Source organism: Salvelinus fontinalis, chromosome 5 (assembly GCF_029448725.1).
Source record: "Salvelinus fontinalis isolate EN_2023a chromosome 5, ASM2944872v1, whole genome shotgun sequence".
NCBI classification, from domain to species: domain Eukaryota; kingdom Metazoa; phylum Chordata; class Actinopteri; order Salmoniformes; family Salmonidae; genus Salvelinus; species Salvelinus fontinalis.
The window spans coordinates 36,453,688-36,476,742 of record NC_074669.1 but is presented as its reverse complement, the minus strand read 5'-3'; the positions used below and the strand labels follow the sequence as shown (position 1 = coordinate 36,476,742).

At 43.5% G+C, this 23,055-nt stretch overlaps 1 protein-coding gene across 2 annotated transcripts in view; it reads right to left on the bottom strand.

Annotated features, from left to right (window-relative positions):
• LOC129855531 (KN motif and ankyrin repeat domain-containing protein 4-like) overlaps window positions 1–23,055 on the bottom strand; it is a 101,038-nt gene that overhangs the window by 73,843 nt on the left and 4,140 nt on the right. The window lies entirely within an intron of this gene.

The window sequence follows — 23,055 nt, the reverse complement described above, 5'->3', positions numbered from 1 at the left end:
ATACTCATTAGTAGTTTCCTGTTTCAAATTTGTTACGGGGAACGTATACAATTCCCAAATTGACCTCCTGTAACATACGGTATATATATGTAACACATGTAAGCCCTTTACTATTGCCCTTGCAATCTTTTTTTCAGAGGTGGGAGAGAGGGAAACAGAATTATTTATTTTTGTTGCCCGCGCTGGAGACATCTATATCGTCCTACTAATACAGGACTAGTGAAAGCCCAGCGAACTACTTTTCAAATACTAAACGTATTTGAGTGTTTACCAGCATTTGTAACTTGAGTCTGATAATTATCCGTACAAAACAGTTAATCTGATAATACTTGTGGAATATAAAAATACTTGTTTTATATGTTTTCCAGTTTCTTGAAATAAAAGTGAAACAGTCTATTCATTAATTTTCAGTAGACTCTCTTATGGAGAGTCCCTTACAGTAGTGAGGGCACACATTTTCTTACTTGTCCCCCATGGGAATCAAACCCACAACCCTGCAGTTGTAAGCACCATTCTCTACCAACTGAGCTACATGGGACCTTGGTACAAACCCAGACGAGCAGTCTACAATACAGTAAGGTCAATTTATATGAAGCGGTTTGTAAGGACGGTACATTAATACTGGACATCAAGTGGTTATTTTCCATGTGATTTTATGTAAATGTTTGAAAACAGGGTTTTGTTCTTTCTGGATACCATTAGAATGACAATCACAGAGAACGGGGCAGGGCAACAACTCTTACAATTCCAGCTACTGAATCCTGTAAAATACTGTTCTTAATTATACAACTCACTGAAAAAAAAACTATATCGGTCTGCTAATACTAGTAAATGCCCACTTTTCAAGGGGTGCTGCTGCATCCTCAGCACCACTACTTCCCCGACTATACGTGAAATAGAGTGAGCACCAAAAGTTTTGGGACAGTGACACAGATTGGTTGTTTTGGCTCTGTACAAAACAGTTAATCTGATAATACTTGAGGAATATTAAAAAACTTGCTTGATATATACTTTCCAGGTTGTTGAAATACTTATTTCTATGTGAAAACTGAAATGGTCTATTCATTCCTTTTCCATTCTAGTAGATTATCTTATTCAGAGCGACTTACAGTAGTGAGTGCATACATTTTCGTACTGGTCCCCCGTGGGAATCGAACCCACAACCCTGGCATCGCAAGCATTACGCTCTACCAACTGAGCCACATCATCACACACCGCTTGATGTCTCGATGTACTCAATTACTCTATTGTGCATTGTTTTTCATCATGGTGATGGTAAATCTACAGGTACAAACCTACATGACCAGCCTATGTACAATAGAATAATATACATGTATATTAAGTGGTTTGTAAAGTGGTTGTTTTCCATGTTATTTGATCAAGAAAAATATTTAATTTGATGTGGATGTTTATAATATATTTTTCAAAAAGTAATAAAATAATCATATTTTTTAAATTCAGATTTTTCAGGGGGTGCTGCAGCACCCTCATCACCCTACTTCCTGTGGCTACACACACACACACACACACACACACACACACACACACACACACACACACACACACACACACACACACACACACACACACACACACACACACACACACACACACACGCCAGGCTCACTCTGTACTCAAGGCTGACTGAAGCCCTTATTTATGATGCTGCTGATCAGTGTGTTGGTTTTGGACATATATACAGTCCTCTCTATCTCCCTGCATCTCTGCTCTATTCTGTTCTACATTACATAGCTCTGCCTTTGACGGTTTTGCCCCGATGAACAAATCTCAGGAAGAGAGGGAGAAGGGGAGAGAGAGAGATCAAGAAAGAGATCAAGAGAGAGATCGAGAGAGAGAGATATAGAACGAGAGAGATGGAGAGAGATATAAAACGAAAGAGAGAGAAAGAGGGAGAGAGGGGCAGAGGGATAGTCTAGAAAAGGAATGTAGAGGTTCAGAATTAGAAGGAAAAAGGGAGACACAGAGCGCATTTAAGACCAAAATAACCTCCTGTTAAAGCAGTGAAGAGAAAGTGCCTCATTGAAGAACACCATTTCTCACAAGCCATTTACTGCCCATCTGTTAATGTTTGTGTTAGTGTGAGGCCCGCTTGGTGAGGCATTCCCGGTCGATGATTACAGCTCAAACCTTTAAATCCACCGCAGCAGAATCACAGACAAGGCTGGCTGATAAAATGATACGACTCCGGGAGATACATTTCCTCTAGGTACCTGTTCACGATACACAACTGGACGGCCATGCCGGTGCATTAGTCACAGTCGAAAACAACAAATAAAAATCAAACTGTAGCCTGCCATTGTGGCAATTCATGCTGTGAGGATTGGCAACAACACCTCCTCCACACTGACCCTTAAAACAGGGGACCCCAAGGTGGGTGTCCCCAGCCCTCTGCTGTGCTCCCTGTTCACCCACAGCTGCGTGGCCACAGCACGACCCCCAACTCCATCGTCAACCTTGATGACGACACCACATTTGTAGGCCTGATAACCAACAGCGGCGAGTCAGCCCGTAGGGAGGAGGTAAGTGAACTGCAGTAAAGGCTTCAGTGAAACTGCCGACGATGTGCCATCACTCCAGATGTAGAAGTCAAAGGAACCAAACTGGCGCATTGAGACAATAATCAGTAGCCATCTGCTCCACTGTTCAGCCGGTTGTTGTGCGTTTGATATTCGCTGACGATCCAGCGCAATATGATTTGGACATAATCTGTATTTGTGGCCGACAGCCAGACTGATCATCCGTAGAGAGAGAAAGACTGAAGAGGTGTATAGCCGGCCAGCCACAGTAGACAATGCAGCGGGTTGCTAAATCATCTGTAACACCAACAACAACAACTGAGCATTAGTGACCACTTTCATATCTGTGCCACAACACAATGCTGTACTGCTGGGGGTGTGGATCAGGTTATCCAACCCTCAGGATAGATAGGTTTAGGGTCAAATGGTACAGGGCTCAGGTATGGTTGGGAATAATGATAATAAACAGAGGTGTAAATACGTTTTGATGTGATAGAACATCTATAGGACCCATAGCTGACCTCTGACCCCTCGAAACAGCCAATAGCAGGGCTGGGTTATCATGGGGCATCAGTGTGAGGAAGCGTTTTCATTATCAATTACATTTCACTCTCTATCTTTCTCTCTGCAAACTGACCTCTGTCAATCCCACCATATTCCCAGATGCAATTTCCCTCTCTCCCCCCCTCTCTCTCTCCCCTCTCCCCTCTCTCTCTCTTTCTCCCCTCTCTCTCTCCCCTCCCTCTCTCTCTCCCCTCCCTCTCTCTCCCTCTCCCATCCCTCTCTCTCTCTCTATATATATACATACGTATATCTCTTTCTTTCCCTCTGTCCCGCCCTCTTTCTCTGAGATATCATATTTGCTGCGTATGATCCTATCTACCAGTAGCCCCTCCCACCTCTTCCCTCTATCGCTGTATCTGGGGAGAACGGAGACAGAGCAACACACACCAATATTTGGATGAATAAATAGCTACATGAAAACACTTATTATAAAGTGTTACACTTATTATAAATACAATGATGTCTATTGTGCCCATAAAGAAACTATTTATGCATACCTATATTGTGTATGTGGTCTCCCTCTCCCTCTGCAAAGGATATGAAATAAGGAAAGCACAAATTTGCTCCATTGAATGTTCACTCACAATTTGAACAGCTTGAAGTGGTCGAAACAGAGCTCTTAAAATGATTCACACACGCACGCATACACACACACACACTTAACGGCTTGCGGGAGAGAGAAATGTTCGAGACAGGGAGAGTGCAGGCTTCAATAAATAGACGTAAGTGCAGGGCATACACACTCTCTGACTAATGCGCACACACACACACACACACGCATGCACACACACACAAACCAGCCAGTCCCGTGGAGCTGAGGTGCGGCAGCAGTACAGGTGTACACACTCGCGCGCACACACATCGACCAGTCACACTCGCAGGTCATAATGTCTCTCCCGTCCACACCACACCGTGCAGCAGTGGATTTAGCCATGCAGCAGCAGTGTAGTTACTCAGGCAGCTGACTGTGGTATGATGCGGAAGTCTTGCTTAAGCTATTAAACACCCGTACTGCTGTTATATGTGTTTGGAACACCTATGTATGAATGATGTTCATTGACTACAGTCCAGCATTCAACACTATTGTCCCCCCCCCCCCCCAAGTCCGTCACCAAGCTCAGAGCCCTGGGTCTGCACACTACCCTCTGCAACTGGATCCTGGACTTCCCTCGGGTGTGTTTCTCAGCCCTCTTCTGTACTCCCTGTTGACCCGTGATTGCGTGGCTTTGCACGACACCAACTCCATCATCACGTTTGTTCCCTCCCTTACCGTGGGGCAGACGGTATCAGAGCATGAGGTCTGATACTAATAGGCTCTGCAAGCCTGACTGCTCAACACTTGAATGGGACTGCCCACCTGCACTGACTCTTCGCACCTTAGCACACATGCACTCACTCACGCACGCGCACACGCACACACACACACACACACACCAACTAGATGGCGCCGATAGACACGTTCACTGTGTTCCCAGCTCCTAGCCAACTTTGCAGTATTTTCTTTGTGTGTGTGTGTGTGTGTTATTTATGACATTATTTGGCCAGAACGATTCTTGTCTTATGACGTACAGACGAAAATGACTTTTGGACATTAGATCTGTGGTCACTCAACTTCCCTGACCTGGATCCTTTGTTTGAGCTTCACAAGAAATCTCTATTCAAACAGGGGGATGCACCAACATGCCAACGCCGGAGAAGAAGAAGAAGTGGGGCCCTAGTTAGACTCAGGTGGCGTGCATACCATCCACTGCTTCCATGTGCATTACATTCAGTACCTGGAGAATAAAGTAGATGAGCTCAGGGCAAGGATCTCCTTACAGAGAGACATCAGCGACTGTAACATACTCTGTTTTACGGAGTCATGTCTCTCTCTGGATATATTGTCCCCATCCATTCAGCCAGCAGGGTTCTCCCTCCATCAGGCGGACAGGAAGAAAGAAATCTTTACAACTCATGGCTCTCTTGATCTGGAATACCTCACCATCAAATACCGACCTCAAACCTCCGGAGATAATTTTCTTCTGTCATAGTCACTGCCGTGTATACATTCCCCCCCAAGCCGACAACGCGGCGGCTCTCAAGGAACTACAATGGACTATGTCCAAGATGGAAAACTCATATCCTGACACCACATTTATTGTAGCGGGGGAACACTAATGAAATTCTATCAACACATCTCCTGTGCTACACGCACATCACAAACTCTGGATCATTGTTACTCCCCCTTCCGGGACGGCTACAAGGCCATACCCCACCCTCCCTTCTGCAAATCAGATCACACCTCAATTATGCTCCTCCCCACTTATAGGCAGACACTTAAACAGGAAGTACCCGTGGTAAGGACTGTTCAATGTTGGTCTAACCCATCGGAATCTATGCTTCAAGATTGTTTTGATCACACGAACTGGGGAATGTTCCGGGTTGTCTCTGAGAATTGTATCAACCTATACACAGACTTGGTGACTGGGTTCATCAGGAAGTGCATAGAGGATGTTGTTCCCACTCTGTCGATTAGAACTTACCCAAACCAAAAACTGGGGACAGATGGCAACATTTGAGCAAAACTGAAAGCACGAATTTAACCATAGCAAGGTGACTGGGAACATGGATGTGTAAAAAAAGACCAGCTTTGACCTCCGTGGGGAAATCAAATAGACAAAATGACAGTACAGGGACAAAGTGGAGTCACAATTCAATGGCTCAGACATAAGATGTATGTGGCAGGGACAATCACGTATTATAAAGGGATAGTGAACCAAGTCATGGACACCGACTGCTCGCTCCCGGATAAGCTAAACACCTTCTTTTCCCGCTTCGAGGAAATCAACATCCAGTCGCTGACGCAGGCCCCAAGCTCATGAGGACTGTGTGCTCTCGTTCTACGTGGCCAACATGAGTTAGTCATTTAAGCATGTTAACCCTCGCAAAGCTGCCGGCCGAGACGGCATCCCAAGTCGCATTCTCAGAGCATGTGCAGACCAGCTGGCTGGAGTGTTTACAGATATACATGTATTCAATCTCTCCATATCCCAGTCTGTTGTCCCCACTTGCTTCAAGATGTCCACCATTGTTCCTGTACCCAAGAAAGCGAAGATAACTGAACTAAAAGACTATCGCCCCGTAGCACTCACTTCTGTCATCATGATGTGATTTGAGAGGCTATTTAAAGACCATATCACCTCCACCTTACCCAACAACCTAGGGAATTTGCATACCACCCCAACAGATCCACGAATGACGCAATCACCACTGCTCTGCACACTGCCCTCTCCAACCTGGACAAGAGAAATACCTATGTAAGAATGCTGTTCATCGACTGCAGCTCAGCCTTCAACACCATTGTTCTCTTCAAGCTCATCACTAATCTCAGGGCCCTGGTTCCGAACCCCTCCATGTGCAACTGGGTCCTGGACTTCCTGACGGGCCGATCCCAAGTGGTGAAAGTAGGCAACAACACCCCCTCCACGCTGATCCTCAACACGTGGGCTCCACAGGGGTGCGTGCTCAGCCCCCTACTGTACTCTCTGTTCACCCATGACTGGGTGGCCACGCATGTCTCCAACTGGAGTTGCTCATCCCTGGTATATACACTGTGTATATACAGTACCAGTCAAAAGTTTAGACACCTACTCATTCCAGGGTTTTTCTTATTTTTTTAAACTATTTTCTACATTGTAGAATAATTGTGAAACATCACCTAATAACACATATGGAATCATGTGGTAACCAAAAAAGTGTTATATTTGAGATTCTTCAAAGTATCTTGGCATTCTCGCAACCAGCTTCATGAGGAATGATATTCCAACAGTCTTGAAGGAGTTCCCACATATGCTGAACACTTGTTGGCTGCTTTTTCTTCACTTTACAGTCCAACTCATCCCAAACCATCTCAATTGGGTTGAGGCCGGGTGATTGTGGAGGCCAGGTCATTCTGATATTTCTCGTTCTGATATTTCATAATTTATAAAAATTTTATTTGTGCGTATTGTATTTCTAGGTATTATTACTGCACTGTTGGAGCTAGAAACACAAACATTTCGCTGCAGCTGCAATAACATCTGCAAATCTGTGTACTCCACCAATAAACTTCGATGTAATTTGACGCACACACACAAACACACACACACATATACATCCATGCTACACACACATTACAATTCCTGCTACCAGACTCTTATTTACTATTGCTAATACTGCACAATTTGCCCCCAATCACCCTTTTTCTGATACATGTGTAAATATTGGACTATAAATTGAGCCTTCCTCTATTATACTTATGCTAAAACGTTTATTCTATTCTACTGAGCCATTTACTTTAAGCTCATATTCTAATCTTTCTTATTTTTTATTGTTGTTGCATTGTTGAAAAGGAACCTGCAAGCAAACATTTAATTGTACAGTGTATACCACGTGTGTATGACTAATAACACTTTAAACTTGTGTGTGTGGTCTAGTCTGGTCTACACCCAACTGGACTCACTCTCCTTTTTCCATGGCTGTCTGTGCCTGTGTGTACACTACATCACTACATACAGTACATAGTATACCCACTGATTTACTGGCTATCCTCCATGCCTGGGCCGGGCTGGCTTGCCTTCACACAGAGAGAGAGAGAGAGGACCTGATATATGGCAGCCAAACACGGCCCCATCTGTTGATCTACTGCCCAGCTTCAGCTTATCTACATTCTAGCAATCTGCTCCCTACAAACCATTTGCAGTGTCTTCGCAGAGTGGGAGAATTTGAAAGATGGAGCGACCTTAAATAGTTAAACACCACCCGTTTCTACCTTTCATCTTCTCCCTTCCCTCTCCCCCTCTTTCTCTGCTCAAGTCCTACTCTATCTCTCCTCTTCTCCGTCTCCTCTCACATCTCTCATCGGATTCTCAGAGGATTGGGGGGGGGGGGGGGGCGTATGTTTAGGCCCTCAGAACACAATTATCACCCAAAGCCACTGCAGAGGACGCATGAGAGAAAGGGCAATAAACTCAAGTTTCCTCTATAGTTGCGGATGGGAGAGATAAAACTTTTATTCGTTAGCAAGTCATCAGATTAGAAATGCATGTGCACGGTTCTGTTGTCCTGAGAGAACAGCAGAAGTTGTGAAGTGGAGCATGTTATGTTTTACAGCTTTAATTACCCGAAGACATCAACACTATCACTCACTACAAGGACACTACAGGGGCCTCCACATACCCCTTTGACCTACTGCGATAGAGGAGAGGTGGAGGAGGGAAGGGAAGAGACGGGGGGGGGGGGGGGGGGGGGGGAGTGAGACAGAGAGACAAAGGATGAGAGACAGAGGAAGAAGGAGTGATACCCGGAAAGTGGAAGACAAGCATAGACCCAGCCAAACTACTCAAATACACTATTGTCCTAAAAAGCCACAGTGGTAAATATAGCCTCTTCTACTCTCTCACATAGCTGTGGTCGACAGTTTCCCATAGGGGCGCAACTTTCACTGGAGACAGGGACATGTCCCCCCCACATTCTGAAATTGTATTTATGTCCCTCCCAGTTTTATCATTGTAATGTGATACTAAACAAGGCAACAGTGTGCTTTAAGACCATGCAGACACCTCCGAGCAGTCGGGTAGGCTGTTTGGAGTGTTGATTTGACTGGATTTAGGACCATGCGGACACCACAGAGCGGGCTGACAGGCTGTGTGAAGGCAAAGCTTCTGGAAGGCTGGCTGGACCAGCATGGGAGAGTTGAGCATAGTTCAGTGTACGCGTTGCACTCTTTCACCGAGTTGTAAAAGGAACAGAAACTGGCTACTCTTTAGTTGACTGATGTAGTTGGCAAGGTAACTGTTGTTTAACTTAACAGAAAAAAACTAGCGTTTATTCACAGTGGTGAGCTAGTATTGTAACTGACATGTAATGTTAGCTAATGTTTCATCCCCTCTCGACTGAGGTAAATTAATAAGCTACGCTAGTGAGTAGTTACCACAACCAGGTCAGCTCTAGCCTCTAGTTATCTGTCAGGTAGCGATATAAGGTGGCTATTGTTACTATCTAACAGCAGCTGTTTGTATGGACATGTTTTGTAGCCTTTGTTTTGTCACGTTTCAGAAGTAAATGAACTTGGCAAGCTTTCGCCAGTTGATGTACCGTTAGAGATAGAGAGCTGGCCAAAAGTTGGCTTACATTAGCTATTATTTTTGCCTCAATCAAACTAGACCTGAATCAAACGATGAAACCATCGGCCAAACGATTGAAGATTGATATTCTGATGTTTTTTCAGTGCAATGTGAGTTTTATTAGTCAGCATGTCAATGTCACGTTATTGATCTGTCAGTTTCCCTAGGTAATTCCCTACTGTCACATACAGTAATGCAGTAATAAATAGTAATAAACAGCTCTAACGTTACAGGCTTCAGTGTCATGGTGCACAGTAGAGGTGTGCCCCCTGCCCCGACTGACTTCATCAATCCGACTCCCACCCAGTACCGCAAGAACTGGTCCCAAGAGATTCTCACATGGCCCTTACATTGTATTACTGGTCTATATCAATCAATATGCTGAATGTAGTTTGAGGAGAGCAGTGTTGGAGAAACTTGCACTTTCTCTTGAGCTATTTTTATAGCTTATCTTTTAGGAGTGGGAAGATTTTCAGATGGAGAAATATGGTGACCAATATTTAGGCCTATTTCTAGGCAATGTAGTAAACTAAAGTCTAATCATAGGCCTAGTTAGGAAGTCCATTTCCTTTCAAAGATAAGTGTCCCGTGCTTCTCTACATAGGCTATAGCCTACTCTATTTAACTGAGACCACATGCACACCTGATCTCACAGGTATGGCTCCTGAACTGGAAACAGCAAGAATTATGACAGTGACACTTGCTACGTTTTGCATAGACCTATAGGACATAGTCTACCTTTTAGGAGGACGATTTGCAGGCAGAGACAAATAAATGGGTAATCAATACTTATTGAAAATGAAAAGGCACAAGGCTCGCTCACCCTAGTAGCCTAGCCTATGGTCACCCCAGTAGCCTAACCTATGGTCACCCTAGTAGCCTAGCCTATGGTCACCCTAGTAGCCTAGCCTATGGTCACCCTAGTAGCCTAACCTATGGTCACCCTAGTAGCCTAGCCTATGGTCACCCTAGTAGCCTAACCTATGGTCACCATGGCAGCCTAACCTATGGTCACCCTAGTAGCCTAACCTATGGTCACCCTAGTAGCCTAGCCTATGGTCACCCTAGTAGCCTAGCCTATGGTCACCCTAGTAGCCTAACCTATGGTCACCCTAGTAGCCTAGCCTATGGTCACCCTAGTAGCCTAACCTATGGTCACCATGGCAGCCTAACCTATGGTCACCCTAGTAGCCTAACCTATGGTCACCCTAGTAGCCTAACCTATGGTCACCCTAGTAGCCTAACCTATGGTCACCCTAGTAGCCTAACCTATGGTCACCCTAGTAGCCTAACCTATGGTCACCCTAGTAGCCTAACCTATGGTCACCCTAGTAGCCTAACCTATGGTCACCCTAGTAGCCTAACCTATGGTCACCCTAGTAGCCTAACCTATGGTCACCCTAGTAGCCTAACCTATGGTCACCCTAGTAGCCTAACCTATGGTCACCCTAGTAGCCTAACCTATGGTCACCCTAGTAGCCTAACCTATGGTCACCCTAGTAGCCTAACCTATGTGCGTTTGTTGTGCCGTTTCCTTTTCAGTCATGAAAAAAAATTATACATTTTTTAAATTGAAATTAGACTCAAGTTGGTTGAGCGCCCTCCACTTCTTTTCACTATCACTATTTATTTTCAGACACTGTAGTAAACTACAGTCTAATCATATTTAAGTTAATTTCATATTCATGTTAACTGCCAAGTGTAGGCAGCCTACTCTATTTCAGTGAGACAACACACACTAGGCACACTTGAACTCTCACGCCCATCTAGGAGAGGTAGGCTACTGAAGTTGAAGCAGCGAATTCTGAGTGTGTGAATAATGTGAACAAATGTGTGGTTTTAATACAATAGGTAGTCTAACGCATACAAAGCAGAAAGAGGACCGTTTCAAAATAATCTGTGGGACAATAACAATATTTGAATCCCAAATCATCTGCCTGAATGCCTGCTCCCCCCTGCAGCATGGAAAATGGTGACCGCGCCGCAATGATCTGTCGGGACCTGCATCCCGTGGGCCCTCTAGTGCAGTCAGTACACAACAATATGCTCATCTTGTCTTAGCAGGATCCGATGGTGACATGGGTCCCAGCAGGGTCAGACAGCCAGGGAAGACCAGTCTACGGAGCTCAGGTGAATTTTGCAGTATATTCAGTGAATGATACAAAGTGCCATCATGAATTGATGAGTAGACAGTAGCTACAGGACAGCAGCTTAAAGCTCCAGTCTGGGATCTGGGCATAATGGTAATTTCAATTATTGAACCAATGATTATGTTCTTAGATAATATCATGTATAAATGTACACCAAGGCAATTCTTTGTCTTGCCTAATTTTAGGAGGGTCAGATGGTGACAGGGGTCTCAGCAGAGCCAGGCAGCCAGGGAAGACGAGTCTGTGACAGAGGTGAGTTCTTGCAGTGCAACATATACCCTGGGAGTCGGAAAGCAAGTGCAGGTGGTGAGTTTAATAATAAATGGAACGTTGAACAATAGAACAAACACAAGTAGCGTATAGACATGAAACACATATACAATACTGGTAATAAGTGAGGTAATGGAGTCCAGGTGTGCCTGACGTTGACGTGCGCGTAATGATTGATACCAGGTGTGCGTAATGATGGATCCCAGGACCAGTGGTTAGTGTACCGGCGACGTCGAACGCTGGAGGGGAGGAATGGGAGTAGACGTGATATGCAGATACAACACTTTATTCTCCCTGCCCAGCAAACACTGGACAAGCCAGATGCTTTTTAAGGCAGTCTGACGAACCGTATCAAGGGTTGATACATTCTTTTCCCGATGACAGAAAACATGTAAAACAAAAATGTGACGAAGACCTAGGAGACGCTATTGATGATGATGAATGGATACAGATATGTTAGAATGCCCAGTCATGTTCATATAATCTCAGACATAAATTACTGCACTCTAAGACCATCCATAGAACGTACTATATGCCAGTGAAACTGAATACCATGCACTCAGAAATTGTATTATTATTCTGCTGGAGGTATAAAGCACAAAAGTGGACATATTTGAATATGTTATGGTCTTGTGAAGGCTGGCTGAATTCTAGCAAAGATTATGTTCTTTTATCTCAGCATGTCTACAGATTCTCCTCTCCCTGTTTTTGTTTGCTTAGAAATGTTGATACTGGAGACTGTTATGAGAATAAACTGTGTAACCAAGCATTTATAGCGGCTCATAAATGCATTTCCATTAATTGGAAGGTTGGTTATCCTTCCACAATGTATGGACGAAATGTCAAGTTATGTACAGTGCCACTAGATTTGTTTTAAGATTAAGGGTATACTGTGTAACTTTTCTAAGGTCTGGATGCCTTATATGGAATAATGTACGACAAAAGGAGTCTGTATTGAAAACATGCCTACGCCAGGGAAGATATAGGCAATCTCTAGCTGCTGGGCTGCTCAGTCCTGGCCCTGGGGGTCTGTACTGTTGTCACTCTGGGCTTGGCCTAACACACCTGAAACCAATCATGAATGTTTCACTAAGATCCTAAAGCTGAGTGGGATGTGTTGGGTTTGGGGCTACAGGGCCGTGGACCCCTAGGGGCAAAAGGGGGTGACCCATTTATATTGTGTTCAAGTAAAAAGAGCTCTACAGTACTAGTAGGCCTATGGTATGATTAATATGGAGGGTGTACTGTTCCTGTGTGTTAATGTGTAGTTTTCATTCAACTTTTGTTTTCCAAACCTTTCCCTTGAGATTTAAACAAATGATGGGAAGGAAGTTGTGTTGGGGAGAGAGTTGAGTTATTGACTAGACTGGCGGGGGTCGGGTGTGTAGGCGGCTCGGGTTGGCAACACAATATTGATTATTGAATTACCATGGACCTAGTTCCGCTTTATCAATCACTTAAACATATTTAATCATCTCTTACCTAGCTTGATGACTGTGGGCATTTTTGCTTACATTTTGTTGTTCTAAATAGAGACTAGAAGGGCCATATTAGATTGTGTAGGAAAATGTGCTTTAGATGCCCCCCAGACAAGTAATGTCCCCCTCTGCAAATAGCACTGCTGGGTGATTTAAAAAGTCATAGTCAATCGATCAATAATATAATAATACTCTAAGCATTTATTTACAATATGTAGAATCAATGAGAGTAGAAAGGTTCAGAACTTTTGTAATACATCACAGCACAGGTGGAAAATATGAATCAAATCAAAACTGGATGGTGTTCAGAGATAGATGGGAGGAGATGAGTGGAGCTGAAGGATGGGACTAAAAACAAACAAAAGATAACTATTGTAAAATATACTGTGTCCGTAAAGGGGAATATACAGTTGAAGTCGGAAGTTTACCTACACTTAGGTTGGAGTCATTAAAACCCGTTTTTCAACCACTCCACACATTTCTTGTTAACAAACTATAGTTTTGGCAAGTCTATTAGAACATCTACTTTGTGCATGACTAAGTAAATTTTCCAACAATTGCTTACAGACAGATTATTTCAATTAAAATTCACTGTATCACAATTCCAGTGGGTCAGAAGTTTACATACACTAAGTTGACTGTGCCTTTAAAGAGCTTGGAAAATTCCAGAAATGTATGTCATGGCTTCAGAAGCTTCTGTTAGGCTAATTGACATCATTTGAGTCAATTGGAGGTGTACCTGTGGATGTATTTCAAGGCCTACCTTCCAACTCAGTGCCTCTTTGCTTGACATCATGGGAAAATCAAAAGAAATCAGCCAAGACCTCAGAAAAATTGTAGACCTCCACAAGTCTAGTTCATCCTTGGGAGCAATTTCCAAACGCCTGAAGGTACCACGTTCATCTGTACAAACAATAGTACGCAACTATAAACACCATGGGACCACGCAACCATCATACTGCTCAGGAAGGAGACATGTTCTGTCTCCTAGAGATGAGGGCAAATCAATCCCAGAACAGCAGCAAAGGACCTTGTGAAGATGCTGGAGGAAACAGGTACAAAAGTATCTATATCCACAGTGAAGCGAGTCCTATATCGACATAACCTGAAAGGCTGCTCAGCAAGCAAGAAACCACTGCTCCAAAACCACCATAAAAAAGCCAGACTACGGTTTGCAGCTGCACATGGGGACAAAGATTGTACTTTTTGGAGAGATGTCCTCTGGTCTGATGAAACAAAATAGAACTGTTTGGCCATAATGACCATCGTTATGTTTGGAGGAAAAAGGGGGACGCTTGCAAGCCGAAGAACACCATCCCAACCGTGAAGCACGGGGGTGGCAGCATCATGTTGTGGGGGTGCTTTGCTGCAGAAGGGACTGGTGCACTTCACAAAATAGATGGCATCATGAGGTGGGGAAATTATGTGGATATATTGAAGCAACATCTCAAGACATCAGTCAGGAAGTTAAAGCTTGGTCGCAAATGGGTCTTCCAAATGGACAATGACCCCAAGCATACTTCCAAAGTTGTGGCAAAATGGCTTAAGGTCAACAAAGTCAAGATATTGGAGTTACCATCACAAAGCCCTGACCTCAACCCTATAGAACATTTGTGGGCAGAACTGAAAAAGCATGTGCAAGCAAGGAGCCCTACAAACCTGACTCAGTTACACCAGCTCTGTCAGGGGGAATGGGCCAAAAATCCCCCAACTTATTGTGGGAAGCATATGGAAGGCTACCCGAAACGTTTGACCCAAGTTAAACAATTTAAAGGCAATGCTACCAAATGCTAATTGAGTATATGTAAACTTCTGACCCACTGGGAATGTGATGAAAGAAATAAAAGCTGAAATAAATCACTCTACTATTATTCTGACATTTCACATTATTAAAATAAAGTGGTGATCCTAACTGTCCTAAAACAGGGAATTTTTACTTGGATTAAATGTCAAGAATTGTGAAAAACTGAGTTTAAATGTATTTGGCGTATGTGTAACGGTTTTCGTCGCCTGAAGAAGATTTGTCGGACCAAAGCGCAGCGTGGTAAGTGTTCATGCTTTTTTATTAGAACAGAACACTATAACAAGAGAATAAATGAAACCGAAACAGTCCTGTAAGGTTCAAAACACTAAACAGAAAATAACTACCCACAAAAACCATGTGGGAAAAAGGTACCTAAGTATGGTTCTCAATCAGAGACAACGATAGACAGCTGCCTCTGATTGAGAACCACACCCGGCCAAACACAAAGAAATACAAAACATAGAAAATGAACATAGAATGCCCACCCAAATCACACCCTGACCAAACCAAAATAGAGACATAAAAAGCTCTCTACGGTCAGGGCGTGACAGTATGTAAACATCCAACTTCAACTGTATAAAAAAGAAAATGCAGTACATATCAAAAGTTTTAATACCTACTTATTCAAGGGTTTCTATTTTTACTATCTTCTACATTGTAAAATAATAGTGAAGACATCACCACTAAGAAATCATATATTAACTAGAAAAGGGTTCATTTTTGAGATTATTCAGATTATTGATGACAACTTTGCACACTCTTGACAGCTTCATGAGGTAATCACCTGGAATGCATTTCCAACAGTCTTGAAGGAGTTCCCACATATGCTGAGCACCTGTTGGCTGCTTTTCATTCACTCTGCGGTCCAACTCATCCCAAACCATCTCAATTGGGTAGAGGTCAGGTGATTGTTGTAATCTGATGCAGCACTCCATCACTATATTCTTGGTCAAATAGTTCTTACACAGCCTGGAGGTGTGTAAGGACAAAGCACCACCACACCATCACACCTCCTCTTCCATGCTTCATGGTGAGAACTACATATACGGAGATCATCCGTTCACCTACTTTGCGTCTCACAAAGACACGGCGGTTGGAACCAAAAATCTCAAATTTGGACTCATCAGACCAAAGGTCTAATCTCCATTGCTCGTGTTTCTTGGCCCAAGCAAGTCCATTCTTCTTATTGGTGTCCTTTAGTAGTGGTTTCTTTGCAGCAATTCAACCATAAAGGTCTGATTCACACAGTCTCCTCTGAACAGTTGATGTTGAGATGCGTCTGTTACTTGAACTCTGAAGCATTTATTTGGGCTGCAATCTGAGGTGCAGTTAATAGCTTATTCTGAGGCTGGTAACTCTAATGAAGTTATCCTCTGCAGCAGAGGTAACTCTAGGTCTTCCTTTCCTGTGGTGGTCCTCATGAGAGCCAGTTTCATCATAGCGCTTGATGGTTTTTGCGACTGCACTTTAAGAAACTTTCAAAGTTCTTGTAAGTAATGATGGACTGTCATCTATCTTTGCTTATTTGAGCTGTTCTTGCCATAACATGGGCTGGGGTTTTCACCAAAAAGGGCTATCTTCTGTATATCACCCCTACCTTGTCACAACACAGGTGACTGGCTCAAACGCATTAAGAAGGAAAGAAATTCCACAAATTAACTTTTAACAAGGCACACCTGTTAATTAATATGCATTCCAGGTGACTACCTCATGAAGCTGGTTGAGAGAATGCCAAGAGTGTGCATAGCTGTCATCAAGGTAAAAGGTGGCTACTTTGAAGAATCTCAGATATAAAATATGTCACCTTTTTGGTTACTACATGTTTCCATATGTTTTATTTTGTAGTTTGATGTCGTCACTATTATTCTACAATGTAGAAAATAGTAAAAATAAAGAAAAAAACCTTGAATGAGTAGGTGTGTCCAAACTTTTGACTGGTACTCTATATTTACAAAAATATACACTAACATTCAAAAGTTTAGGGTCACTTAGAAATTTCCTTGTTTTTGAAAGAAAAGCAAATTTTTTGTCCATTAAAATAACATCAAATTGATCAGAAATACAGTGTAGACATTGTTAATGTTGTAAATGACTATTGTAGCTGGAAATTGCACATTTTTTATGGAATATCTACATAGGCGTGCAGAGGCCCATTATGAGCAACCATCACTCCTGTGTTCCAATGGCACGTTGTGTTAGCTTATCCAAGTTCATAATCTTAAAAGGCTAATTGATCATTATAAATGTAACGCTCGTCTGATGAAGGAGTGGACCAAAGCGCAGCGTGGTACGTGTTCATGATATTTATTTAAATCTGAACACTAGAACAAAAATAACAAAACAAGAAACGAACAGTTCTGTAAGGTAACTAAAACTATACAGAAAACAACTACCCACAAACACAGGTGGGAAAAGGCTACCTAAGTATGATTCTCAATCAGAGACAACGACAGACAGCTGCCTCTGATTGAGAATCACACCCAAACACAAAGAAATAGAAAACATGGAAATAAAGAAACTAGAATGCCCACCTTAGTCACACCTTGGCCTAACCAAAATAGAGAATAAAAGCCTCTCTATGGCCAGGGCGTGACAATAAAACCTTTTTGCCATTATGTTAGCACAGCTGAAAGCTGTCGTCCTGATTAAAGCAGCAATAAAACTGGCCTTCTTAAGACTAGTTGAGTATCTAGAGCATCAGCATTTGTAGTTTCGAATACAGGCTCAAAATGGCTAGAAACAAATAACTTTCTTCTGAAACTCGTCAGTCTATTCTTGTTCTGAGAAATGAAGGCTATTCCATGTGAGAAATTGCCAAGGAACTGAAGATCTCATACAACGCTGTGTACTACTCCCTTCACAGAACAGCGCAAACTGACTCTAACCAGAATAGAAAGAGGAGTGGGAGGCCCCAGTGCAGAACTGAGCAAGAGGACAATTACATTAGAGTGTCTAGTTTGAGAAACAGATGCCTCACAAGTCCTCAACTGGCAGCTTAATTAAATAGTACCCGCAAAACACCAGTCTCAACGTCAACAGTGAAGAGGCGACTCCGGGATGCTGGTCTTCTAGGCAGAGTTGCAAAGAAAAAGCCATATCTCAAACTGGCCAATAAAAAGAAAAGATTAAGATGGGCAAGAAAACAAAGACACTGGACAGAGAAATGTGCTTTTCTTTAAAAAACAAGGACATTTCTAAGTGACCCCAAACTTTGAACTGTAGTGTAATATGGGGGATTGGAAATGATGCAGACAATTACATTGATGGGAGCCACAATCTATCTGCAATATTAAAGCTGATCTATCTTTTTTCTTGTATTATGTCCCCCCCACTTCTAAAACAAAAGTTGTGCCTCTGGTTTCCCAGTCTCTCTTTGTCAGTCACTGGCCTGCCAGCAGTGGGACAGCGTCAGCCAGCAAAAAGCAGGATCAGTGCTTCTGGCAGCAGGTCTTTCCGGGGAGAGGAACACCTCTGCTCTGCACACTCCAGCCAACTGTCAGGGCAGACCCCAGGTACCAAGGGACTACAGACGCACAGCCAAATACACACACACGTGCTCAGACACACACTGGACCCTTCAAACACAATACACACTTAACACTGTCCTAGTGGCTACAGCTGCAGGGAGTGGTCTCCTCCAGCTTCAACAGGAGATTCCAACAGGAAGTTGGTCTTGGAGGGTTCCACTGAGAAAATCACAGTCCCATGGCCATTCCGCAGTCCTCTCACGGCTTGTTTTTTCCTGTCCGCTAATAGGAACCAATTATAGATCAGTATTAAGACTCTGGGGGCCAACTTTAAAGTGAGCTCATCCATTGTTCCTCAGTCCACTCTCTGAGAAATTTCCTCCCCAGGCAGGAAACAAAGGACAAGCAATCACCTGCATGCCCTCTTCCATTCGTCCGTCCCTCATTCCCCCTGGAAATGCTATAACCCTTGCCAAATTACGGTGACCCTTGCCCAGCTGACATTTCCAACTCACACACCCACTATGGAGCCTGTTCACAAAGAATATATACAGTGCATTCGGAAATTATTCAGAACCCTTGACTTTTTCCACATTTTGTTATGTTACAGCCTTATTTTAAAATGGATTAAATAGCTTTTTTCCCCTCATCATTCTACACACAACGAAGAAAAACAGGTTCAGACATTTTTGCAAATTTATTAAAAAAATGAAAACTGAAATATCACATTTACATAAGTATTCAGACCCTTTACTCTACCTGTATTTGGGGAGTTTCTCCCATTCCTCTCTGCAGATCCTCTCAAGCTCTGTCAGGTTGGACGGGGAGCATCATTGCACAGCAATTTTCAGGTCTCTCCAGAGATGTTCTATCAGGTTCAAGTCCAGGCTCTGGCCGGGCCACCCAAAGCCACTCCTGCGTTGTCTTGGCTGTGTGCTTAGGGTCGTTGTCATATTGGAAGGTGAACCTTCACCCCAGTCTGAGGTCCTGAGTGCGCTAGAGCAGGTTTTCATCCTGACTAGTCTCCTAGTCCCTGCCGCTGAAAAACATCCACACAGCGTGATGCTTCCACCACCATGCTTCACTGTTGGGATGGCGCCAGGTTTCCTCCAGACGTGACGCTTGGCATTCAGGTCAAAGAGTTCAATCTTGATTTCATCAGACCAGAGAATCGTGTTTATCATGGTCTGAGAGTCCTTTATGTGCCCTTTGGCAAACTCCAAGCGGGCCATCATGTGCCATTTACTGAGGAGTGGCTTCCGTCTGGCCACTCTACCATAAAGGCCTGATTGGTGGAGTGCTGCAGAGATGGGAGAACCTTCCAGAAGGACAACCATCCCCACAGAGGAACTCTGGAGCTCTGTCAGAGTGACCATCCGGTTCTTGGTCAACTCCCTGACCAAGGCCCTTCTCCTTTGATTACTCAGTTTGTACAGGCAGACAGCTCTAGGAAGAGTCTTGGTGGTTCCAAACTTCTTACATTTAAGAATGATGGAGGCCACTGTGTTCTTGGGGACCTTCAATGCTGCAGAAATGTTTTGGTACACTTCTCCAGATCTGTGCCTCGACACAATCCTGTCTCGGAGCTCTACGGACAATTCCTTCGACCTCATGGCTTTGTTTTTGCTCTGACATGCACTGTCAATTGTGGGACGTTATATAGACAGATGTGTGCCTTTCCAAATCATGTCCAGTCAATTGAATTTGTCACAGGTTGACTCCAATAAAGTTGTAGAAACATCTCAAGGATGATCAATGGAAACAGGATGCACCTGAGCTCAATTTCGAGTCTCATAGCAAGAGTCTGAATACTCATATAAATAAGGAATTTCTGTTATATTTTTTAATACATTTGCACACATTTCTAAAAAGCTGTTTTTGCTTTGTCATTATGGGATATTGTGTGTGGATTTATGATGAAAACATTCGATTTAATACATTTTAGAATAAGGCTGTATCGTAACAGAATTTGGAAAAAGTCAATTGGTCTGAATACTTTCCGAATGCACTGTACAGCTAAATCAAATCAAATCACATTTGTCATATGCGCCGAATACAACAAGTGTAGACTTCACCGTGAAATGCTTACTTACAAGCCCTTAACCAACAGCGCAGTTCAAGAAGAAGAAAATATTTACCAAGTAGACTAAAATAAAAAGTACTAATAAAAGTAACACAATAAGAATAATAATAACGAGGTAATCTGTACATGTAGGTGGGAGAGAAGTGACAATGCATATGTAACAAACAAACAGCGAGTGTACAAAAAGGGGGGGGGGGGGGGTGTCAATGTAAATGTCCGTTGCCGATTTTAGGAATTGTTAAGCAGTCTTATGGCTTGGGGGTAGAAGCTGTTGAGGAGCCTTTTGGTCCTAGACTTGGCTCTCCTGTACCGCTTGCAGTGCGATAGCAGAGAAAACAATCTATAACTTGGGGTCCTGGAGTCTCCTCTGACACCGCCTATTATATATAGGTCCTGGATGGCAGGAAGCTTGGCCCCGTTCGCACTACCCTCTGTAGCGCCTTACGGTCAGATGCCGAGCAGTTGCCATACCAGGCGGTGATGCAACCGGTCAGGATGCTCTCGATGGTGCAGCTGTAGACACTTTTGAGGAACTGGGGATCCACGCCAAATCTTTTCAGTCTCCTGAGAGGGAAATGTAATGGAACTAGAGCTCCATGTTGCTATTGTTGCTCCAGTGACAATGCTGGGCTGCCAATCTCTATTATTAGAGTATAGTGCACACCGCAAGGCAAGCCAGTGACAATGTAGCCTTGCAATGCTATACTACATTGGTAGAGTACAGTCCACTGCGAGGCAGGGCTGAAATCCCGCTAGCAGATGTGCCTGGGGTGAGTGCCTCAGAGCAGAGCACGGAAAGTATGATTCCCAGACTTACTATGAAGGAACATAGAGGACAGCTAGAATCATGAGCTCAGCCGGACAACAGCCCTGATGGAGCACAGCCCCACTGCCTCCAACAATGACAGGAGGAGCATAGCGTGCCATCAGGAATTAGGACCAAGTCAAGTCAAGTGGTCAGGAAAACTCCTGGCCCGAAGGTGTTCACAGTTAGATACATGGTCAGTAACACCTTTGGGCCTTATCGGGGGAACACCAGCACAATAACATGATACAAAGCTGCAACAACAGCTAAGGACATCTATATGAAGTCGTACTATCCCATTATTAACTATCCCAAGGCATTTTTTCTTAGTTAGGATCTGTACACTCTCTGAAATTCCTGGGAGGCTTTTTCTCTGCCTCCCTCCCTGCCTGCCTGCCTGCCTTGATGACTGACGCCCAGGGGTTTTGGGCTGCTTGATTCCCCGTAGTGAGACAAGCAGGCATTAAGAGGCATTAAATCTCCTTAGCCCTTCTGGAGCTAGTAAGGGAAAGGAGAGAAGATTGGCTTTTTTTCTAATCATCCAGTGAAGATAAAATAATTTGAAATCCCTACACACACACACACACACGCACACGCACGCGCACACACGCACGCGCACGCGCACACACGCACGCGCACGCGCACACGCACAGACCATGCTAAAGGTCTGTAGTCTCAGTGGGAGCTCCAGTAATATTCAGCGGGAGCCAGAGTCTGCAGGATTTGAACCATCTGGAGGTGTTAGGCTCCTGGCCAACAGTGATAGGGCACACACAGGCAACCATGCACCTCCACAAGTCCAGGTGCGTGTAAGCTAGGAATGTTATAGGACAAACACAAGCACCCTGTATATGAAGCTTCCCACCAAGGGTGCTGTAAAGAAAATTAGGCCCACGCTACAGACGGCTATATCTGTCTACTAATACAGGGCTAGTAAAGGCCCAGTGTACTACTAGTGTTTGACTATTTATTTTCCTGTATTTGATTTACTGTTGATATGTAATAAACACAATTGCAATGCGGGAAGACGCAGACAGATCCCAGTAGGCACAGACGTTCAACATCTAGTTTTGACTTACATTTGGTTGAGTTGTCAACTAATGTGAATTGAAAGTGAAATCAACAAAAGAATTCACCATGCCATTGGGATTTACGTTAAAAGTTGGGCGAAAAAAATACGCAACGCCCTTACGTTGATGAATTTTTGCAAATCCAATCAGTTTTCCATATTGATTCAACGTCCTCCCATAAATTTTTTAAAAACTGAAATTGAATTAAGTAGTTTTCACTTGTTAGTCTACATATGATCTGTTTTAACTATGTACTGATGTTCCTACGTTGACCTGTTTAACTGCCGGCATCAAATGTCTGCCAGTGTTGAATGTTATGGTTAAAGATTTGACTCCAGACTGGATTCGAGGACACTGATCATGTATCTGTGACACTGTGATTCTGTAACAGCTGTAATTGTGGCTTCCTACAAGCCTCCCGTGCTGGTATTTACAGAACCTTCGGTGCTGTGTGATTAATATACTGTATAAGGGCCTGTTGGGCCCCTATTGCAACTTGTAATTAAACCAAAATTATTTTGATTGATGTTATCAACGACTGCTCTCTTTTTCGTCAACCTGGAAATTCCTGTTACAAGCAGTGAGTTCTACTAACAGAGCTTTCCTTGTCGGTGAACACACAAAGAAAAACATTAACACACACACACACACTGGTAAACTACAGTAAAAACCATACACACAAAC